The sequence below is a fragment of the Canis lupus genome, chromosome 12 (assembly GCF_011100685.1).
Source record: "Canis lupus familiaris isolate Mischka breed German Shepherd chromosome 12, alternate assembly UU_Cfam_GSD_1.0, whole genome shotgun sequence".
In the NCBI taxonomy this organism is placed as follows: domain Eukaryota; kingdom Metazoa; phylum Chordata; class Mammalia; order Carnivora; family Canidae; genus Canis; species Canis lupus.
In genome coordinates this window covers 60,607,502-60,627,571 of record NC_049233.1, presented here as the reverse complement: position 1 = coordinate 60,627,571, position 20,070 = coordinate 60,607,502, and positions in this window count along the sequence as shown.

Here is a 20,070-nt window from a genome sequence, read left to right as displayed (position 1 = left end):
TTTTGTTTTTTGTTTTTTTTATTTCAACAATGTATATCTCTGGCAGTTCAAGTTCACGTTAAGTTTCACTTAACATGTATCAGTTAAATATATCACATATTCCTGATTGCAGATTTTGGCTAGAGGTCAATCAATGTTCAATAAAGTCCGTATTATTTTTGGTTAGTGAGGTTAGCTATATCTCAGATATCATGTCATAGGTTTTTAAAGATACTGGCTTCCAGCTATCATTATAGAGTTCCACCTATTTATTTTACATAAGGCAATAGAGTTTCAATCTTTATATGTTTAATACCAAGTAATTATAGAAGAGTTAAGAGTCTCTTAATGGTTTGTTTCCCTCTCTCTTTTTCCCCACACCCATATGTTCATCTGTTTTGTTTCTTAAATTCCACATGAGTGAAATAAGATGGTATTTGTTTTTCTCTGATTGACTTATTTTGCTTAGTATAATACACTCTAGCTCTATCCATGTCATGGCAAATAGTAAGACTTCATTCTTTTTGATGACTGAGTAATATTCCATTCTCTATCTCTCTCTCCCTCTCTCTCTACCCGTCACTCATGTAGCCCATCATCCTACCTACCTCCCCTCTAGTTGTAAATTCTATTCCTGAAACAATTATGATTAGCATAATTTATAGGGGAATTCCTATTCCACATCGGATTATTCATTCCTGATGCTGTTGGAGTCTTTGCAGGCATGTTCTTTCGTAGAATATTTTGCAGAAAATACTTTAAGAAAAAATAAAGATATCTAAGAAATTTATGGAAAGGCCAAAAAAGGGTGTACTGGGAAGGTAGAGGTTAAGTGGCAGGTCTTGATTCCTTCCATTCCCTCCTTTTGGAAGGATGCCAATAAGGAAGATGACTGATGAATCTATCAAGCTTCCTTTTAAATATACTAGTGTCAGACCTCCTGATAAACAAGCAATGATATTTGCTAATAGAAAGGCCCTGATTTAAGTAATGCTTAGAGATTTCATGTATGATTTTGGTCCCAGAGCACATCTGATGCTACAAGAAAAAAAAAAAGTGGGAAATCAGGTTGTGGTTATGAACTTTTTCTACTCTTCTTGTGTCTTGTAATTCCTTGTATCCTTGTGTTGAGCACTGGGTATTGCATGTAATGATGAATCACTAAATTCTCCTGAAACCAATGTTACACTATATATTGAATGATATTATTTAAATAAAAATTTGAAAAAAAAAAGAAACTCAAAGAAAACAATTGCTGAAAGTGGTCTTTGGAGAAGGAGGCAAATTCTTTTGAGTTTGGAATATATATGAAAGAGACACCATGTGTTAAACTCTGGTGAAGTTGCTAAACTCTAGGAACAAAGAAGATATGCTACAAGCTTCCAGAGGGGAAAAAATTGAGCTTTAAAAAGCGAAGGGATTCATAACTAACACTGAATCTATCAACAGTACTGAATAGTAAGAAGCTGTAAAATACCATCACAATATTTTACAGTTGTGAGAAGTATCTCACAAGTGACACATTTGCTATATTTTATTTTTAAATGCAGGTCACTAGGACTAGCCCATACACAAGGAGAGGGGGATTACACAAGGCTACAAATACTAGGAATCAAGAATCACTGGGAGTCACTTGGAAGATGCTTACCACAAGCACCCAGCATAATTAAATTTAGTACCTAAAAAAAAATAATAATAAATAAATAAATAAATAAATAAATAAATAAATAAATAAATTTAGTACCTAGTATCTAGACATTCTTGGGACATTGGATCCCTAGGAAATGAGGAAAGAGGTCAGCTGTTAAACAAAAATCTATAGAAATGAAATAGGTCTAAATATAAATCAAGAGTAGAATATTCTGGCATACTTCATAGAAGTCCATTTTCACCCTGATTAGAATACCTAGTTTCATTACATGCATACGTAGATACAGTTAATAGTTAAACTTTTATCATTAATTGTTTTTTTTTTTTAGGGTATTTCAAATATATCTCCATCATGACCTTTCCCAGATCATTTTCCTCTGTGTCTTTTTAAAAGACTTGTACTATGGTCCTTGAGATCTATAAGTTTTCTTTTTCCAATTCCCTAAAATAAATAAATAAATAAATATTAATAAAGTTATATTTAAGTAATATTTTTGAGGTTTTAAGATTAGTTTTAACAATCTGATCTCTCATAATATTGTAGAAAGATTCCTCATGTGGTCCTATCTATTGACTCCTCCACATTTTGGCATTGTGAAATTAAAGACTTAAACTAGAGGAGGAATTTATATGAGGACGTTGTGTGATATTGAAGAATAATTGTTGCTTTTCTGTTTCTTCAGGATATCTAGACCTTTGAAATACATAGAGATAACAAACGTGTCTGTAGGATGAGATTAATGGTAGTAGTAAAGGAAAATCACCAATAGAAAACAACTCAATGAAGTTCGAAAATGAGAATAGAGACAAAATGGGTTTATGGATAGATCTAGAGAGTGTTCAATTCTTTTTTTAAATTTTATGTATATATGTATATATTTATGATTCAAGTATAATAAACATACAGTGTTATATTAGTCTCAAGTGTACAATATTGTAATTCAGCGATTCTATACTTAGTGCTCATTGTGATAAACATACTCTTAATTCGCTTCACCTATTTCACTCATGCCCCCACCCACCTCGCCTCTAGTAACTATTTATTTATTTTCTGTACTTAATAGGCAAGGATTTTTTTGGTCTCTTTTTCTTTCATTCTTATTTCTAAATTCCACATGAGAAATCTTATGGTATTTGTCTTTCTCTGGCTTGTTTCAGTTGGTATTATATACTCTCTGGCTCCATCCAAGGCAAATGGCAATATTTCATTCTTTTTTATGGCTGAGTAATATTCTATTAAATATATATATTATACCTATATATAATAGATAATATAATATGTATATAATATAAATATATAAGTATATAGTTATCATTATATAGATATATATTTATATGTACATATACATATGTATTATACATGATATATAGACAGTATTTCTATATTTATATGTATGTATGTGTGTGTGTATATGTCTCTGTGTGTGTGTGTATCATATCTCTTTATCCATTCATCTATAGATGGACATTTGGGTTGCTTCTATACCTTGGCTACTGTAAATAATGCTGTGATAAATATAGGGGTGCATATATCTTTCTGAGTTAGTGTTTTTGTATTCTTTGGGTAAATAACCAGTAGTGGAATTATTGGATTATATGATAATTCTATTTTCCATTTTCTGAGGGATTCCATACTGTTTTCCACATGGTTGCACCAGGTTGCTTTCTCACCAGAAGTGCACAAGGGTTCCTTTTTCTCCACATCCTCATCAATATTTGTTGTCTTTTGTAGTTTTCATTTTGGCTATTCTGACAAGTTTGAGCTAATATTTCATTTTGATTGTGATTTGCATTTATTTTTGTCTTTTTTTTCACTTGCCTCAGGAGACATATCTAGAAAAATGTTGGTATAGCCAATGTCAGAGAAATTACTGCCTCTACTCTCTTCTAGAATTTTTTGTAGATTTAGGTCTCATATTTAGGCCCTTAATCCATTTTCAGTTTTTTGTGTTTTTTTTTTTTTAAGATTTTTACTTATTTATTCATGAGAGGAGAGAGAGACGCAGAGACACAGGCAGAGGGAGAAGCAGGCTCCATGCAGGGAGCCTGACATGGGACTCCATCCCAGGTCTCCAGGATCACACCCTGGGCCAAAGGCAGCGCTAAACCGATGAGCCACCCGGGCTGTCCCATTTTCAGTTTATTTTTGTTCATGACAGAGAAAGTCATTCAGTTTCATTCTTTTCACAGGTTGCTGTCTAGTTTTCCCAGCACCATTTGTTGCAGAGACTCTCTATTTCACATTGGATATTCATGCCTCTTTTATTTAAGATTAACTGACTATATAATTGTGGATTTATTCTGGGCTGTCTATTCTGTTCTATTGATCTATGTATCTCTTTTTGTGCCACTGCCATACTGTATAGATAACTATAGCTTTGTAATGTATCTTGAAATCTGGGATTGTGATTCTCCACATTTTGTTTTGTTTTGTTCCCTAAGATTTCTTCTGTTATTCTGGGTTGTTTGTGGACCCATACAAATTTTAGGATTATTTGTTCTGGTTCAATGAAAAATATTGTTGGTATTTTCATAGGATAGGGATTGCATTAAATCTATAGATTGCGGGATCCCTGGGTGGCGCAGCGGTTTGGCGCCTGCCTTTGACCCAGGGCGCGATCCTGGAGACCCGGGATCGAATCCCACGTCGGGCTCCCGGTGCATGGAGCCTGCTTCTCCCTCTGCCTGTGTCTCTGCCTCTCTCTCTCTCTCTCTGTGTGTGTGACTATCATAAATAAATAAAAATTAAAAAAAATCTATAGATTGCTTTGGGTGGTATGGACATTTTAACTAAATTTGTTCTCTAATCCATGAGCATGGAATATCCCATTTGTTTGTGTAATCTTCAATTTCTTTCATTAATATTTCATAGTTTTTAGGGTTCAGGTCTTTCACCACCTTAAGTTTATTCCTGAGTATTTTTTTTTTTTTTTTAATTTATGACAGTCACACAGAGAGAGAGAGAGGCAGAGACACAGGCAGAGGGAGAAGCAGGCTCCATGCACCGGGAGCCCGACGTGGGACTCGATCCCAGGTCTCCAGGATCGCGCCCTGGGCCAAAGGCAGGCGCTAAACTGCTGCGCCACCCAGGGATCCCCTATTCCTGAGTGTTTTTTTTTTTTTTTTTCGGTGCAATTGTAAATGGGTTTGTTTTCTCAATTTCTCTTTCTGCTACTTCATTTTTAGTTTATAGAAATGCAACAGATTTTTGTATCTTTATTTTGTATCCTGTGATTCTAAATTCATTTGTCATTTCTTGCAGTTTTTTGGTGGAATCTTAAGAGTTCTCTATATATAGTATCATGTCATCTGCAAATAGTGGAAATATTACTTCTCCCTCACTAATTATTATTCCTATTTCTTGTCTGATTGCTATGCCAGGACTTCCAATATTATTTTGGACAAAAGTTGTAAGTATGGAAATTCTTGTCTTGTTCCTGATCTGAAGGTAAAATACCTCGGTTTTTCACTATTGAATATGATGTTGGCTGTGGGATTTTTATATATGGCCTTTATTTTGTTGAGGTATGCTCCCTCTGCTTTTACTTTGTTGAGAGTTTTTATCATGAATGGATGTTGTACTTTGTCAAATGCTTTCTTTCTGTACCTATTGATATGATTATAGATTTGTAACCTTTCTCTTGTTAATGTGATGTATCACACTGATTGACTTACAAATATTGAATCACCCTGGCGTCCCTGAATTATTTTTTAATGTATTGCTAAATTTGGTTTGCCAATATTTTGTTGATGATTTTCGCATCTATGTTCATCAGAGAAATTGGCCTGTATATTGGTCTGTAATTTTTTTTCTCTCTCTTTCTTTCTTTTTCTTTCTTTCTTGAGGGGGGAGGGAGTGGATGGGAGGGTGGAGGGTAGTTAGGAGGGAGTTATTGAGGGATGAGGGGCGAATAGGGATTGAGGTAGGGCAGGTACGAGTTATAGTAGAGAGAGAGGAGAAATTTCAGATGAGGGGGAGTGAGGTATCTGTTAGCGGTTCTTTGTATTCCTGGATGGCGCGAGAAGAGGCTTTCGTAGAAGGGGAGGTGCGTATGGAACATAGCAAGGTCCTTTGAGTTCTTTCTTTCTTTTCCTTTCTTTCTTTTTCTTTCTTTCTTTTTTTCTTTCTTTCTTTTTTTCTTCTTCTTTCTTCTTTCTTTCTTTCCTTCTTTCTTTCTTTTTCTTTTTCTTTCTTCTTCTTTCTTTCTTTCTCTTCTTTATTATTTAATTTAGTAGTGTCTTTACCTGTTTTTGGTATCAGGGCAATGCTGGCCTTACTGAATGAATTTGGAAACTTTTCTTCCTCATCTGTTTTTTTTTAATAGTTTGAGAAGATTATATATTAACTCTCTTAATTTTTGATAGGATTCACCTTTGAAGCCATTCTGGCCTTAGACCATTGTTGGGAGGGTTTCTTTTTATTCTTATTATTGATTCAATTTCATTGCCAGTAATCAGTCTTTTCAAATTCTCTATTTCCTTCTGGTTTAGTTTTGGAAGGCTATATGTTTCTAGGAATTTATTCATTTCTCCTAGGTTCCCCACTTTGTTGATGTATAACTTTTTATAATATTCTTTTATAATCTTTTATATTTCTGTGGTGTTGGTTATTTTTTCTATTTCATTTATGATTTTGTTTGTTTAAATCTTATCTCAGTCTCTCTCTCTCGCTCTCTCTCTCACTTTTTGATGAGTCTGGCTAAAAAATTACCAGTTTTGTTCATCTTGCTAAAGAACTATTTCCCAGATTCATTGATCTATATATATATTTTTTTTTCTTTTAGTCTATTTCATGTTTTTCCTGCTCTCATCTTTATTATTTCCTTCCTTTTACTGGCATGTGTGTTCTTCTTTTTCTAGCTCCTTTAGGTGTAAGTTTAGGTTATCTGGGATTTTTCTTGTTTCTTGAGGTAGACCTATATTGCTATAATCTTCCTTCTTAGAACAGCTTTTGATGCATTCCAAATATTTTGGACAATTGCGCTTTCATTTTCATTTGTCTCCATGTATTTTTTATTTCCTCTCTGATTTCTTGTTTGATCCATTCATTGTTTAGTAGCATCTTATTTAACCTCCATTTATTTGTGTTCTTTCTAGATTTTTTTCTTATGGTTGATTTCTAGTTTCATAACATTGTGATTTGAAAAGATGAATGATATTACTTCAATCTTTTTGAATTTGTTGGAACGTGTTTTGTGACATAATGGGATCAATTCTGGAAAATGTTCCATGTGCACTCGAAAAGAATGTGTATTCTGCTGTTTGTGACTGGAATGCTCTGAATATATCTGTTACATTTATCTGTTCCATTGCATCATTTAATCCTTATTGAATATTTGTTTGGATGATGTATACATTGATGTAAGTGGGGGTTTAAAGTCCCCTACTATTATTATATGACTATAGATTTTTTTTCCTTTGTGTCTGTTTATAGTTGCTTTATGTATTTGGGTGCTTCTAGGATGGAACATCAGTATTTACAATTATTATTATCTTCTTGTTGAGTTGTTCTATTTATGAGTATGTAGTGTCATTTTTGTCTCTTGCTATAATCTTTTTTAAAGTCTATTTTGTCTGATATAAATATTGCTACCTCAGCTTTCTTTCTGCTTCTATTTCCATGGTAAGTGTTTTTCCTTCCCTTCACTTTCAGTCTGCATGTGTCATTAAGTCTGAAGTGAGTCTCTCATAGGCAGCATATAGATGGGTCTTGCTTCTTTATACATTCAGTCATCTTATTTTGATTAGAACATTTAGTCCCTTTACATTCAAATTTATTGATATGTATGTACTTATTGCCATTTTGTGACTTGTTTTACACTTGCTTTGTTTATTCTCTATTCCTTTCTTCCCTTTATTTTTCCATATCTATTACAGGTTTTTGATTTGTGGTTACCATTAGGTTTATATATGATATCCTATGCAAAAAGCATTCTATATTAGGTTGATGGTTGCTTAGGTTTGAACTCATTCTAAATGCGCCACATTTTTCTTCATCTTCATGTTTTATGATGTTTTATGTAAATGATATCATACTTTACATCATTTTATGTTGTGAATCCCTTGACTGAGTTTTATAGGTGGGTTGATTTTATTGCATTTGTGCTTTAACCTTTATATTGGTTTTGTGATTAATCTACTACTTTTATTATGTACCAGTAAAATTCTTTCCTTGCCTAATTTTCTCACTCCTTATTTTGGCCATTCCATTCCATTCAAAGACTATCCTTTAATATTTTTTGTAAGGCTAATTTATTGGTGATGAATTCCATTAACTTTTATTTATCTCAGGAACTCTTTATCTCTCTATTATGAATGATAGCTTTGCTGGATGGAGCATTCTTGGTTGCAAGTTTCTTCCTTTCATCTCCTTAAATATGTCATGCCACTCTTATCTGACCTGTTAAGTTTCTGCTGATAAATCACCTAATAGCCATATAAGGTTTCTCTTGTATGTAACTGCTTTTCTTTACTTTTTCTGCTTTTAAAATTATCTTTGTCCTTACTCCCCCCCCCCATTTTAATTGTTATATACTTCGGTGTTATCTCCTTGGTTGATTTTGTTCAGGACTTTCCAGCTATCCTGGATCTAGAAGTCTGTTTTGTTCCCCAGATTGGGGAACTTCTCAGCTATTATTTCTTCAAATCAATTTTATGCCCCCTTTTCTCTCTTCTTCTGGGATTCCTATAATGTAAATGTTGTAATGCTTAATGGTGTTGCTGAACTCCTTTGACCTATTCTAATTTTTTATTATTCTTTTTTTTTCTTTTTCTTATTCAATTAGGTTGCTTTTCATTGCACTGTCTTCCAGCTCACTTAGTCATTCTTCTGCTTCCTCTAGTCTATGTTTATTCCTTCTAGCATATTTTAAATTTCAGTTAATGAGTTTTTCATCTCTGATCAGTCCTTTATGTTTTTTTTTAAGATTTATTTATTTGTTCATGAAAGACACACACAGAGAGAGAAAGAGAGGCAGAGGCACAGGCAGAGGGAGAAGCAGGCCCCATGTCAGGAATCCGATGGGGGACTCGATCCCGGGACTCCAGGTCGCACCCTGGGCCAAAGGCAGGCGCTAAACCGCTGAGCCACCCAGGGATCCCCATCTTTTTTTATGTTTTATCTTTTTTTTTTTGTTGAGGATCTGACTGAGATCCTCCATCTTAAGTTCAGTAAGTATATTTATGATAATGTCTTTGAATTCTATCAGGCATATTGCTTATCTCCATTTCATTTAGCTCTTTTGCTATGATTTTATTCTGTTCTTTCATTCAGAACATATTCCTCCATTAACTTCATTTTGTCTGACTCTCTGTGTCTCTTTCTATGTATTAGGAAAGTCAGCTAATGTCTCCTGACCTTAAAAGCAGTGGCCATAGTAGGGCCATGAAGAAGGGGCCCTATAATGCAATATCCTTTGTTCACCAGAACCTGGCACTTCAAGGATGTCTCTTTTATATGTTGTGTGTGCCCTACGACTCTGGATGAGCCATAGTTGCCTCAGTCCAGTCAGCTGCAATGTCCCCCATTTCCCTATTGTGGGCAGGTTTTGTTCCTTCTACTGTTAAGGGACCAATCTGGGGCTACCTTAGGCTAGAATTGGGTCATATCAGATATCTACCCTCAGCCCTTTTGCCAAAACTGAGATCACATGGAAGTGCAGGGTTCTCTCCTTACATTGTCCCCTGAGAGTTTTTGTTGGTGGGTGATCCTGCAGTCAGACTAGATGTCTGCCTATACTTCTTCTGTTCGGCTTGCAGTGACCCTAAACCACAGGACTCTCTCTTTATTTTTCCCCTTGTGATATTTTTGTTGGTGAGCAGGTGAGTAGTCAGATCAGATGTCTGCCGCCAGTCCACTGCTGGGACTGCAGTCAAACTGGTGTGTGTGATATCTTGCCCTCTTTCCAAGGTGGTGTTGGTCACTATCAGGGCTGCTTGCAAAATAAGATGTCTCTGGCATCACTTTGGAAGGACTCCTGCTGAATGGGATGAGTTGGATGGGACAGTATGCAGAAGAATACAGAGGCTGGGTATGTGATGTTGCACAGTGTTAGCAAGCTGGGTTGTGAGTATTCAAGCTGGTTCCTGCAAGAGTCTGCATGTCTAGACTGCGGGACAGTGAAGGGAAATGGCAGCCACGTGTTCTTTTATTCTTGGAGAAGTCTCCCAAAGATCTCTGCATTTCCTGTGTTCATTCTGAGATTAGTAAATAAAATCTCCTTTCTGTATACCCCAGGTACTTTTCAAACACTGCTTATATTCTGTATCTTAGTGAGGTTGTTTGTTTTGATGTCTCTTTAAGGGTGAAGACTGTTTTCTATGACCCTCAGGCTCCTCCAGAGCCAAGCCCTGTGATTTTTAAAGTTCTTGATGTTAAACTCCACTGATTATGAAAACTCATGAAGTTCAGCCCCTCTAATTTCTAAAGCCAAATATTATGGGGATCTGCTTTCCCAGGATAGGTTCCTCATGTCTGACATGCCTGGTGTAGGATCTTTTCCTCTCTGTTTTTCATTCTTGGGGTGTCCTTCCCATTTATGGTTAATATCACGGGAATTTGGTTCTTGTCCATGCCTCAACCCTTTGTACTGCTTTACATGTGGCCTCCTTTTCTACAACTAACTGTGGAGAATCTGTTCTGCCAAATTTTCAGTTGTTTTCTGGATTATTTACACTGATGTGTAACTAAATGTCGCTTTTTTATGGAATATGGACAGGAAATATTTTGGTTGCAACATGTTAGAATTATATACTTATGAAGAACTTTGTGCAAATTTAGGTTATAAAATGAATATCTACAGAATGATCTAGCATCTAACAACCAAAAATATTCAGAGTATGATCATGTGCATTCTCTTTTTTTTAACTTATATACTTACTTTTTTACCTTTAAAAATAAACTGTTAGAGGGATCCCTGGGTGGCGCAGCGGTTTGGCGCCTGCCTTTGGCCCAGGGCGCGATCCTGGAGACCCGGGATCGAATCCCACATCGGGCTCCCGGTGCATGGAGCCTGCTTCTCCCTCTGCCTGTGTCTCTGCCTCTCTCTCTCTCTCTCTATGTGACTATCATAAATAAATAAAATTTAAAAAAAAAAAAATAAACTGTTAGAAATAAGTGATATTGAGCATCCCTGGATGGGTGGTTCAGTGGTTTAGTGCCTGCCTTCAGCCCACGACATGATCCTGGGGCCCGGGATCAAGTCCTACATCGGGCTCCCTGTATGGAGCCTGCTTCTCCCTCTGCCTGTGTCTCTGCTTCTCTCTCTCTCTCTCTTTGTGTCTCTCATGAATAAATAAACAAAATCTTTTAAAAAGAGAGAAAGAAGTGATATTTATTATTTAAAAAAATTCTTGGCCAATTATGTGTTTTGTTTTAAACAACAATTGATATTTGCACAAGAACAATGTATAGTGTAGAACTCATGTATTAATAGTGTGATGTAGTTGGTATCTCTATCCACATATGTAGACCTTACCATTGCAATATATTCAGACTAGAATTCCAGTGACTAACACCCATAGGTCTTGGTCCACTCTGAATCTGTGGGCTGGGAATAGACGTGCCAAGGAAAAGCTCTCAGTGAAAGACTAAAAGGAATCTGCAGATAAATAACCCAGTTCTCTAATTTGTCATGTGAGATAATTCTGCAGCATGGATTTCACAAAAGTTTACAGAGTGTACATCAAGCTGCACTTGTCCACAGTGAATTTTTTTGATAATTTGCCTTTTATTTCTTCGTTTGCTTCCTGAACCACTTCTCCACTCCTCTGCTTATGGCCTCTGGCTTAATTTCCCAAACAAAGTCCTGCATTCATATGATTTTGTGGGAACCCAAACCATTATAATTCCAATGTTCCAGACACCAGATACTTGGAAGAAAATTTTGAGAGCCACTACCTTGATTCATGAGATCTCATATTTTTGTAATGATGAGATAAGTTAAAAATTTTCACTAATACGTGAGAAGACCTACAGTGAAAATAGGTATTAAGTACCTAGAAATAGTGAAGAATGGGTTACATTCTTTAACTGATATCTGCCTATCATATCTGTTTACATCTGCTAAAATATTATATATTCTATTTACATTACAGTAATATTGTTAATAGATCCTCTCCTCAGGACTTTGAAACAACACAGCAAAGGCAATGATTACAGAAATTTGAAAATCCAAGGTTATTCTTTGGACAAGTTTAATAACCAGTATACCAAATCATTAACTCTGACAGAAATTAAAGGATATTAAATGACTATTTAAAAAGCCAACATAGTTTTTGTTTTGTGTACATGGGTGTATGCACACACACACAATAAAACAAACATGCACCTGCACACACATACACACACATATTCATGTCACATAAATCCTTAGTTTTAATATCTGGCAAAAACATTTGCAGTAAGATGTGCTAATATCAACTATTTATAGGCAGTAGAGCAAGATTAGAAAATATTTAAATTTCCAGAAAATCTTTAAAATTCCACCGTATGTTTCTAAACAAAGAGTGGAGAGGAGAGGGCTTTTAAATAAGAATGACAAACCAGAGTTTTAAGAAAAATCTAAGAAGATGAATTCCAAATATCTAGTCAGGATCATTTTTGACACATGGCTACAATTTGATGTTTGTTTGCATTTTTAATTTGATACATCAGATTTCTGGAGGTTTTTGCTTTGTTTTGTTTTGCTTTTGTTTTTTATTTGCTCTATGATATTTCCGATTTAAGTTCACATAGACCCCCACTTTCATTTTTTAAACTAATAACTTTTTTTTAAAGGTTGTTTGTTTATTTATTTAAAATACTTTATTTATTTATTCCAGAGAGAGGAGGAGAAGCAGGCTCCATGCAGGGAGCCTGATGTGGGACTCGATCCCGGCACTGTGGGATCACTCCCTGAGCCAAAAGCAGACGCTCAACCGCTGAGCCACCCAGGCCTCCCTATTTTTAAAAGTTTAAACAAAGTTTGTAGCTTAAGAAAAAAATCTTATGTTAATATAAGTGCTTTTTTCTCACACTTATCATATTTCTCTCTTGGCTTCAAACAAGTAAATTTTTTAAAGACATTATTTATTTATTCAACAGAGATAGAGAACACAAGCAAGAGGAGCAGGTGAGATAGAAGTAGGCTCCCCTCCAAGAAGGCAGCCCAACGCAGGACTCGACCCCAGGACCCTGGGATCATGACCTCAGCTGAAGGCAGCTGCTTAACTGACCAAGCCACCCAGGCACCCCAAAAAAGTAAATTTTTTCTGAATTTTTGTTTTAATACAAGTTGCTTTTATTTACACATTAACCATATACAAATGAATCATTAAGATATACTTTATTTAATTTGCTTAATTTAATTTTATCATAAAAATAATGCAATTAAATATGTATATATAATTTTATTTTGAACTTAGTATCATGCTTTTTGAACTTATTCAGACTGAGGCATGTTGCCATAGGTCATTCACTTTGTTTTATAATATTTTAATACAAATTTATTATATATATTATGGACATTTAAAGGAATTTCAGTTAATAAATAGCTGTTAGAAATGTTACCTGGATATTCTGCTGATATGCACATGTACAAAATGTGAAATTTCTTGGGGTTAGGAGGTGAGCAATTTTAACTTTACTAGATCACGTACTGAGTTTTTAGCAGACACTTAAGAAAATATTAATAGTACATAATATGAGTTAAAAAGTCTTTAGGCAGGGGTCCCTGGGTGGCCCAGCGGTTTGGCACCTGCCTTTGGCCCAGGGTGTGATCCTGGAGTCCCTGGATTGAGTCCCTCATCGGGCTCCCTGTGTGGAGCCTGCTTTTCCCTCTGCCTGTCTTTGCCAGGAGCCTATGTTGACCTTGTAGACTAGAGAAGAGTGTGATTAAAGATGAGTAGTCTGCTGTGCTAAGTGCTGCTTTGCAGTAACCAGGTTAGAGAATGAAGTTTACCATTAGATTAGTAATGTAAACATGATTACTTTTTTTAGATCATTACTTATAAGATAGAAATAACCTTAATAAGCAAACCCCTTGTCCCTCTGTATGAAGCTTTTGCTGTATCCAGATGGAGACAGTGCTCTTTGAACACAATAATCAGATGCAATTCAGAATACTATGCTTACTTCACTAAAAACAAGCTAATGCTACCAGAACAGATAAACTACACAACCAAAAAGATAAAACAATCACCTCTGGCCCTTCATTTGCCTCATTTTTTTTCTAAGAAAAGTCCCCAAAGAGGGACTCCTGGTTTTCCTGTTACTTCTCTTGATGATCTTTTCATGTCTCCCTTGCCAACTGTTCTTCCTCAAGACAATTCTCAGGTATAGAGCAGCTTAATTATTTTTTTTTTCTTGCGTCCTTTTCTTATCATTGCCCTGAGATCATGACCTGAGCCAAAATCAAGAGTTGGACTCCTAACCAACTGAGCCACCCAGGCACTTCAACACTAATGAAGAAAGTCTTAATCTTTTCATGATACATACTAAATGCAGTACTTCTTTAACTCTGTACAGAAGCTGATTTTATAGTTTCACTTATCGTTTCTGTTCTTTCTCATGAAATCAAATTAAATTTGTATTTTTGTTTGCGTTTTGTTTTTGATTTTTGTTAAATTTTCCCATACCTGTTTCCTTTTGGACCACTAGCCACTGAATTAAGATACGCAATTTAAAAAAAATGATTTTATGTGTTTATTTTTATTTATTTATTTGAAAGAGAGACAGAGCTTGTGCAAGTGTGGGGAGGAGCAGAGGGGTAAGGGTGAAAGAGAAGAAAGAATCACAATCATACTCCATGCAGAGTGTGGAACCCTTGCAGGGCTCAATTCATGACCTGAGATCATGACCTGAGCCAAAACCAAGAGTTGGATGTCCACCAACTGGGCCATCCAGGAACCACAAGATACACAATTTTTAATGTTTCTTTGTGTTTTATTCCATATCCCTTTGCTACACTCATTCCTCAGCAAAAACTTATATAATGTAACACTACACAATAATATAGTATTATCTCTGTTTCTATGAAAAACTGTTGAGAAACGATATAAATGAAAATATACAGTGAAGTAAAACTACATGGAAATTCTTTTTTAACACTACTAGATTTTGCTCCATCTGTTTTGGCTTATGCCAAAGTGGATTTTACTGAGTCAGAAAGCCCTTCTCACACTTGCTCTTATACATTTAGATATATGTTGCCAGTGCTTGAATGCTTTGTCTCCATGTTTTATCTTTTTCAGGTATCTAATACTATTTATTATACTGCAGTTTTCTTGTTATTTTTAGCATGTTCTTTTTAATTCATTTTATTCCAAAGTTTCCAACAAAGAGTTTACTACTTTTATAATTTGCCAAGGGTTGTAATACTATGGCAACAGGGCTGAGGGTGAATACAAGAGGATTTGATTTCATGAATTCAATACTATGCATGTTTGGACAAGTCTTTATTTATGACTCTCATATTTTCCTCCATTAACAAAATGAAAATAATAGTCCCCCTATAGAGTATTGTTTAGAATAAACAATGAATAAATAAATAAAAGTGACTCATAGTTGATATCCGATAAAGTATTATGGGATTTAAACCTTCCAGACTTCACATTTTAGATTACTTCAGGGCCATCATTATAAATACTGGGTAATATAATTCTAATTGAATTGGAGACATGGAAATTTTGTTCCTAGAGATTCAATTAATCAAATGCCATATAACCACATTCATTTATTTCTTTAAACTCATATTGAACATATGGATTTTATTCCCATAATCATGACTTAAAGATACAAATGATCATAAGCACAAGTTGCCCAGTTACTTCCATATTGCTGTCAATATTTTGTTGATGGTACTCGGTTCTGTGAAATATTTAAATGCATTGTAAGCACAGCTGGTATGACGAGTATGAGGAGTGCAGCTTCTTTGCTGGTTGCTATTCTTCATGCATATTAGCATATTACATTAAACTCTCAGTGTGGACAGGATTGGAACTTAATATATTAACTTCTATAGACCCATATAGTGGTACACTTAAAAGCAGAGGCTGCCCAGAACCTAGGTATTTATGCAAGATGTGAAAAACTTAGAATATTAATTTTATGATATATAGAGTTCTGTATGCATTGTGAACTAAATTTAAGATTACATACCTGCTAGTTTTTAATCCAAGTCATACATCTATTTTCACAATTATCATTTAATTTTAAAAGTGAGCCCAATAATCACAGACTGTGCTTCTCCAAAACCCACTATATATTTTTTCAACATGAGAGATATGTCTCCTAAAAGAGCCGAGGGCCCTATTATGGTTTTCTTCAAACAAATTTCCATCTTGACAAACAATCTCATAATGGAGAAAACTTTGTTTTAAAAATGCACAAAATGTGTTTTTAATAAATGTATCCCATAAATTTACCATGCTTAACATAGTTATAGTAATCTCATTATTTGCATATAGTAATCAGGATTTAGTTGAATTGCAAGCTATTTAACAGACTGCACACCACCAATTCTTAGTGGCAACACAGCTGGATTCATTTTTCAGGATGAAAGATCACCCACTATAAACTTGCACTGCTGGTGAGATTGAAAAATACTCAGATGTAAGCTTTAAATTGGCTACAAGGATAGACATTTCTTTGCAACCCCTGTGTAGTATATTAAGCAAAACTGAAACATTTGATTTTAATTAGAATATTGAATTAGATTCTAAGTCAAATCTAGGACAGAGTTACAAAAGAAGCTGCCTCATAGTTGAAAGTGTTAAAATGAATGTACTGCACCCCATATAGAACATTTACGGAATTTCAACTAGAAAGCAATGATGGAAAGTGACTGATAAGAGACATTAGAAATTGCCCCATGGGCAGAAAAATATGCAGAATTATAATGCTTCAAGAAGAATATAAATAGGCATTTAGATGATAATTTTCCACATGAATCCAATTATAGAAGTTTTAATCTTCATATTAAAACAGTTTTCCTTAACTAGCCTAAATAATATAATCTATATTATGGTTAATATCCTTGATTAGCATGAGAAACTAATGATTGTATTGGACAGCTCTTGTAATCTTTTTCAAATCCTTTTATTCCTTCCGCCTATTGCCAACCACTGCTGCAGCTTCAGCCAGTTTCAAAGCAACCCAACAGTTCTTTGCATTTGGACCAGAGCCGTGTAACTCCTGCTTCTTGCTTTTGCACCTCTTTGATATAGAGACGTAGGATGCTTGGGATAACCCACTCAGGACTAATATGTGAACAAGTTAGAGTTCACAGCCACATTTGAGGCCCCGTTGACCAACTGATGAATGGAGGCTGGTGGGTATATCATTCTGAAATGTTCAATGGGTTATTCAGAAAGTTTTGTGGAGGGAGACTAGTCTTAGAGCAGTGGCAATCATCATAAAGCATTGTTGAACTGTTTCTCCATCCCTTCTTGTTTACCTTCTCCGTCACTACAGCTTTCTGGAATGATTTCTCAAATAAACTATTTCCATTCAAGTCTGTGTCTTATTTTTATTTATTTATTTTTTATTTTTTTAAGTCTGTGTCTTAGAATCAACTTTCAGAGACTCCAGGCTCAAGTATATTTCAGAGAATATGCAAAGATTTAAAATAACCTGTTAAATTCATGATGACCATAACCACTAGTGATACTTACAGTTTATGGTCAAATCCTGTTAAAGCCTAGTTAATGGGACACATAGGTAGCTCAATTGTTGAGTGTCTGCCTTTGGTTCAGGGTGTAATCCCAGTCCGGGGATCGAGTCCAGCATCAGGCTTCCCGAGAGAAGCCTGCTTCCCCCTCTGTCTATTTCTCTGCCCCTCTCTCCTTATCTCTCATGAATGAATGAATAAATAAATAAATAAATAAATAAATAAATAAATAAATAATAAAGTCTTTTTTAAAAGAGCCTAGTCAATGAGTATATTCTCTTTTAATATTCCAACTATAACACTTGTAAAATTTATCTGTAAATAATTGAGGGTTTTCCATCTTGGAAATAATTACAGTTTATTGTAGTTATCAGATTAAGGCAATTTATGTTCTTGAGAAAGTCACTGCAGAATCAAAAGTTTTATCAAACTTTTCAAAATTGAATTTCAGCAGAATCAATGTGGCAACATGGATATGCTAAAAATGCTTTCTTTATTTGAATAAAATGAAAGTATTGGGGATAATCATGAACTCTCCCAGTTGCATTGTGCTATTTTGGAATCATAGACTACTCTTTCTTGTTGAATTGACTGTGGTTACTGTGGCTGTGATTGTGATTATGGTGGTGATTGCTGATCTTCCTGAAGAGGTATGTCAGGCTTATAGGTATATATTTTAATGGGTGATATATTTTGTTTGTACTAGTTATTGAGAAATAATAGTGCCTAAGGCACTGTGACATACGCTATTTTCTATTTCTATAACAAAGGTGTACAGAGATTATTATCTTACATTAAGAGAATACAAAGGTAGATGAAAGTCAAGCAATGTAACTGTTCCACATCAGTAGAAATCAGCTGATTGAGATACAAACCTTTGCTCTTGCACAAGCTGGGTGGTGGTATATTAGTATTTCATGCTATATATGACTTTCCTGAACAATTTGTTCTGTTATATATATATATCCTTCACAATAGTTACTAAAAAAATATATTGGCCATATCTGAAACCTCTGGATCAACTAAATGTGTCGAAATTGATGATTTATTGTTCTATTTCATCTTGTGCTTCTTTAATTCTACTTAAATTTAATATATATATAAAAGCTGTCATTTTACCCTGTGTTTCACCATAGGCTTGTAATTATGAACTTTTGCTAATAATTCCTATAAATCTTATGAATAATTGCATGAAGTCTTTTTTATGTGGAGACAGTTTGATCTCACTTTCAAGTCAATCTCATTAATTTTTTACTAGCATCAGATCTTTTCTTCCCAATCAACTGCCTTGGCATCTCTTCTAACTCCCTTTTCATGTCTACTAACTTTTCCTACCTGATTGGTGCTCCAGGGAACACTATTCACATCAACATAATGTGAATGATACTTCTGTAACTGAGCAACATGATGCCTCAGAAGTTCTATGGGTTTTTAGAACTTTTTTCTGAAATAATCACTTATTAGTTGGTGATTCTGGACAAACCACTTACTAGCTGATGCCGCCAACTTTGTAGGGAGGAAGCTAGAATAGGATTTTGAAGTTTTAGTCTGATCCAATTCCAATTATATCTAACAACATATTTATGAAGTTTCATACAAAATTGATAGTAAGTTCTTCCTATTTTGTATTATTTTTAGATTTCATTGAGGCTATAAAAGAGCAAACTAGCTGTAGTAGCAATGTGCTTTACTCATTTTCTTTTTTCAGGCATAATTTTGTTAAAGATGTTTACAGTCACTATTCATTAGGGTCCCTTAGGCACTTCATGGCTTTTGAGATACTCAGGTAGTATTCTGTTACTTCTTTTTCTCTTGAAACCAACCTGAATTAGACACAGATTTTAGATACCAAGACATTGCATTTAATGCTGTTGAAAGTTGACATGCAGAAGTCAAAATGGAAAGATAGTAGCATGAGAAAAGTTCAATAAATACATGCATAAAAATTCTTATTGAGAAACAAACCAGGTGGAATCAAAGATAAAGCTTCACCAAGACAAAAAATTCAGGAACATTGCCAATCACATATGAAATTTGGTAATAAACTGTTAGAAATACAATTTTTAGTTTTCTATTTTTAATCCCCCCCCCATCCTCATGAAGGAGAAACAATCCATCTTCTGGTTGTAATATTGTGAGGAATGAATGGAAGGCATTCTTGACAGCCATCAATAAAAATGAAAAAACATATGCTGAGGGATAGGACAGTGAGGGAAATTTTTGACATCTGCTGCCATGTTATTTAATATAATAAAATAGTACACTGATGCACAGGGACAGAATAGAAAGAATAAAGTACAGTCACAATATTATTTTTTTGTTTGTTTCATAGCTAAAGCTTTTCTAACAAGGTCAAAATGTATATAAGATATATAGAGAAAACCCATATACTTGGAACTAACTTCATGATATCAGACCTATCTTTAACCCAAATTCACTCCAGTGCAGCTGATTTGCCCTAAACAAGGATTCAGTCTAGAACCAGAAGAGCATCTCTGCCAAATGGCAAAGGTCACTAGGCCAACTCAATGAGCAAAACTACTTTAATGTGAAAAAGTGTCTCAATATCTACCAGGAAGAGAAGCATTTTAAACAGAAAATTTAGCAGGTAAAGTGAGTAGTTTGTAGTAGACAATATGAAAAATAGAATTCTTTGAGGAGAAAGTACCCAGAGATGAATCCACAGGATACTGAACTTGTCCAACTCCCTGAAGTTGATGGAAATTTGAACTAGTAATAATGTAGAACCAATTATAGAGTTTCCTCACTTACAATATTTATATCCCTATTAACT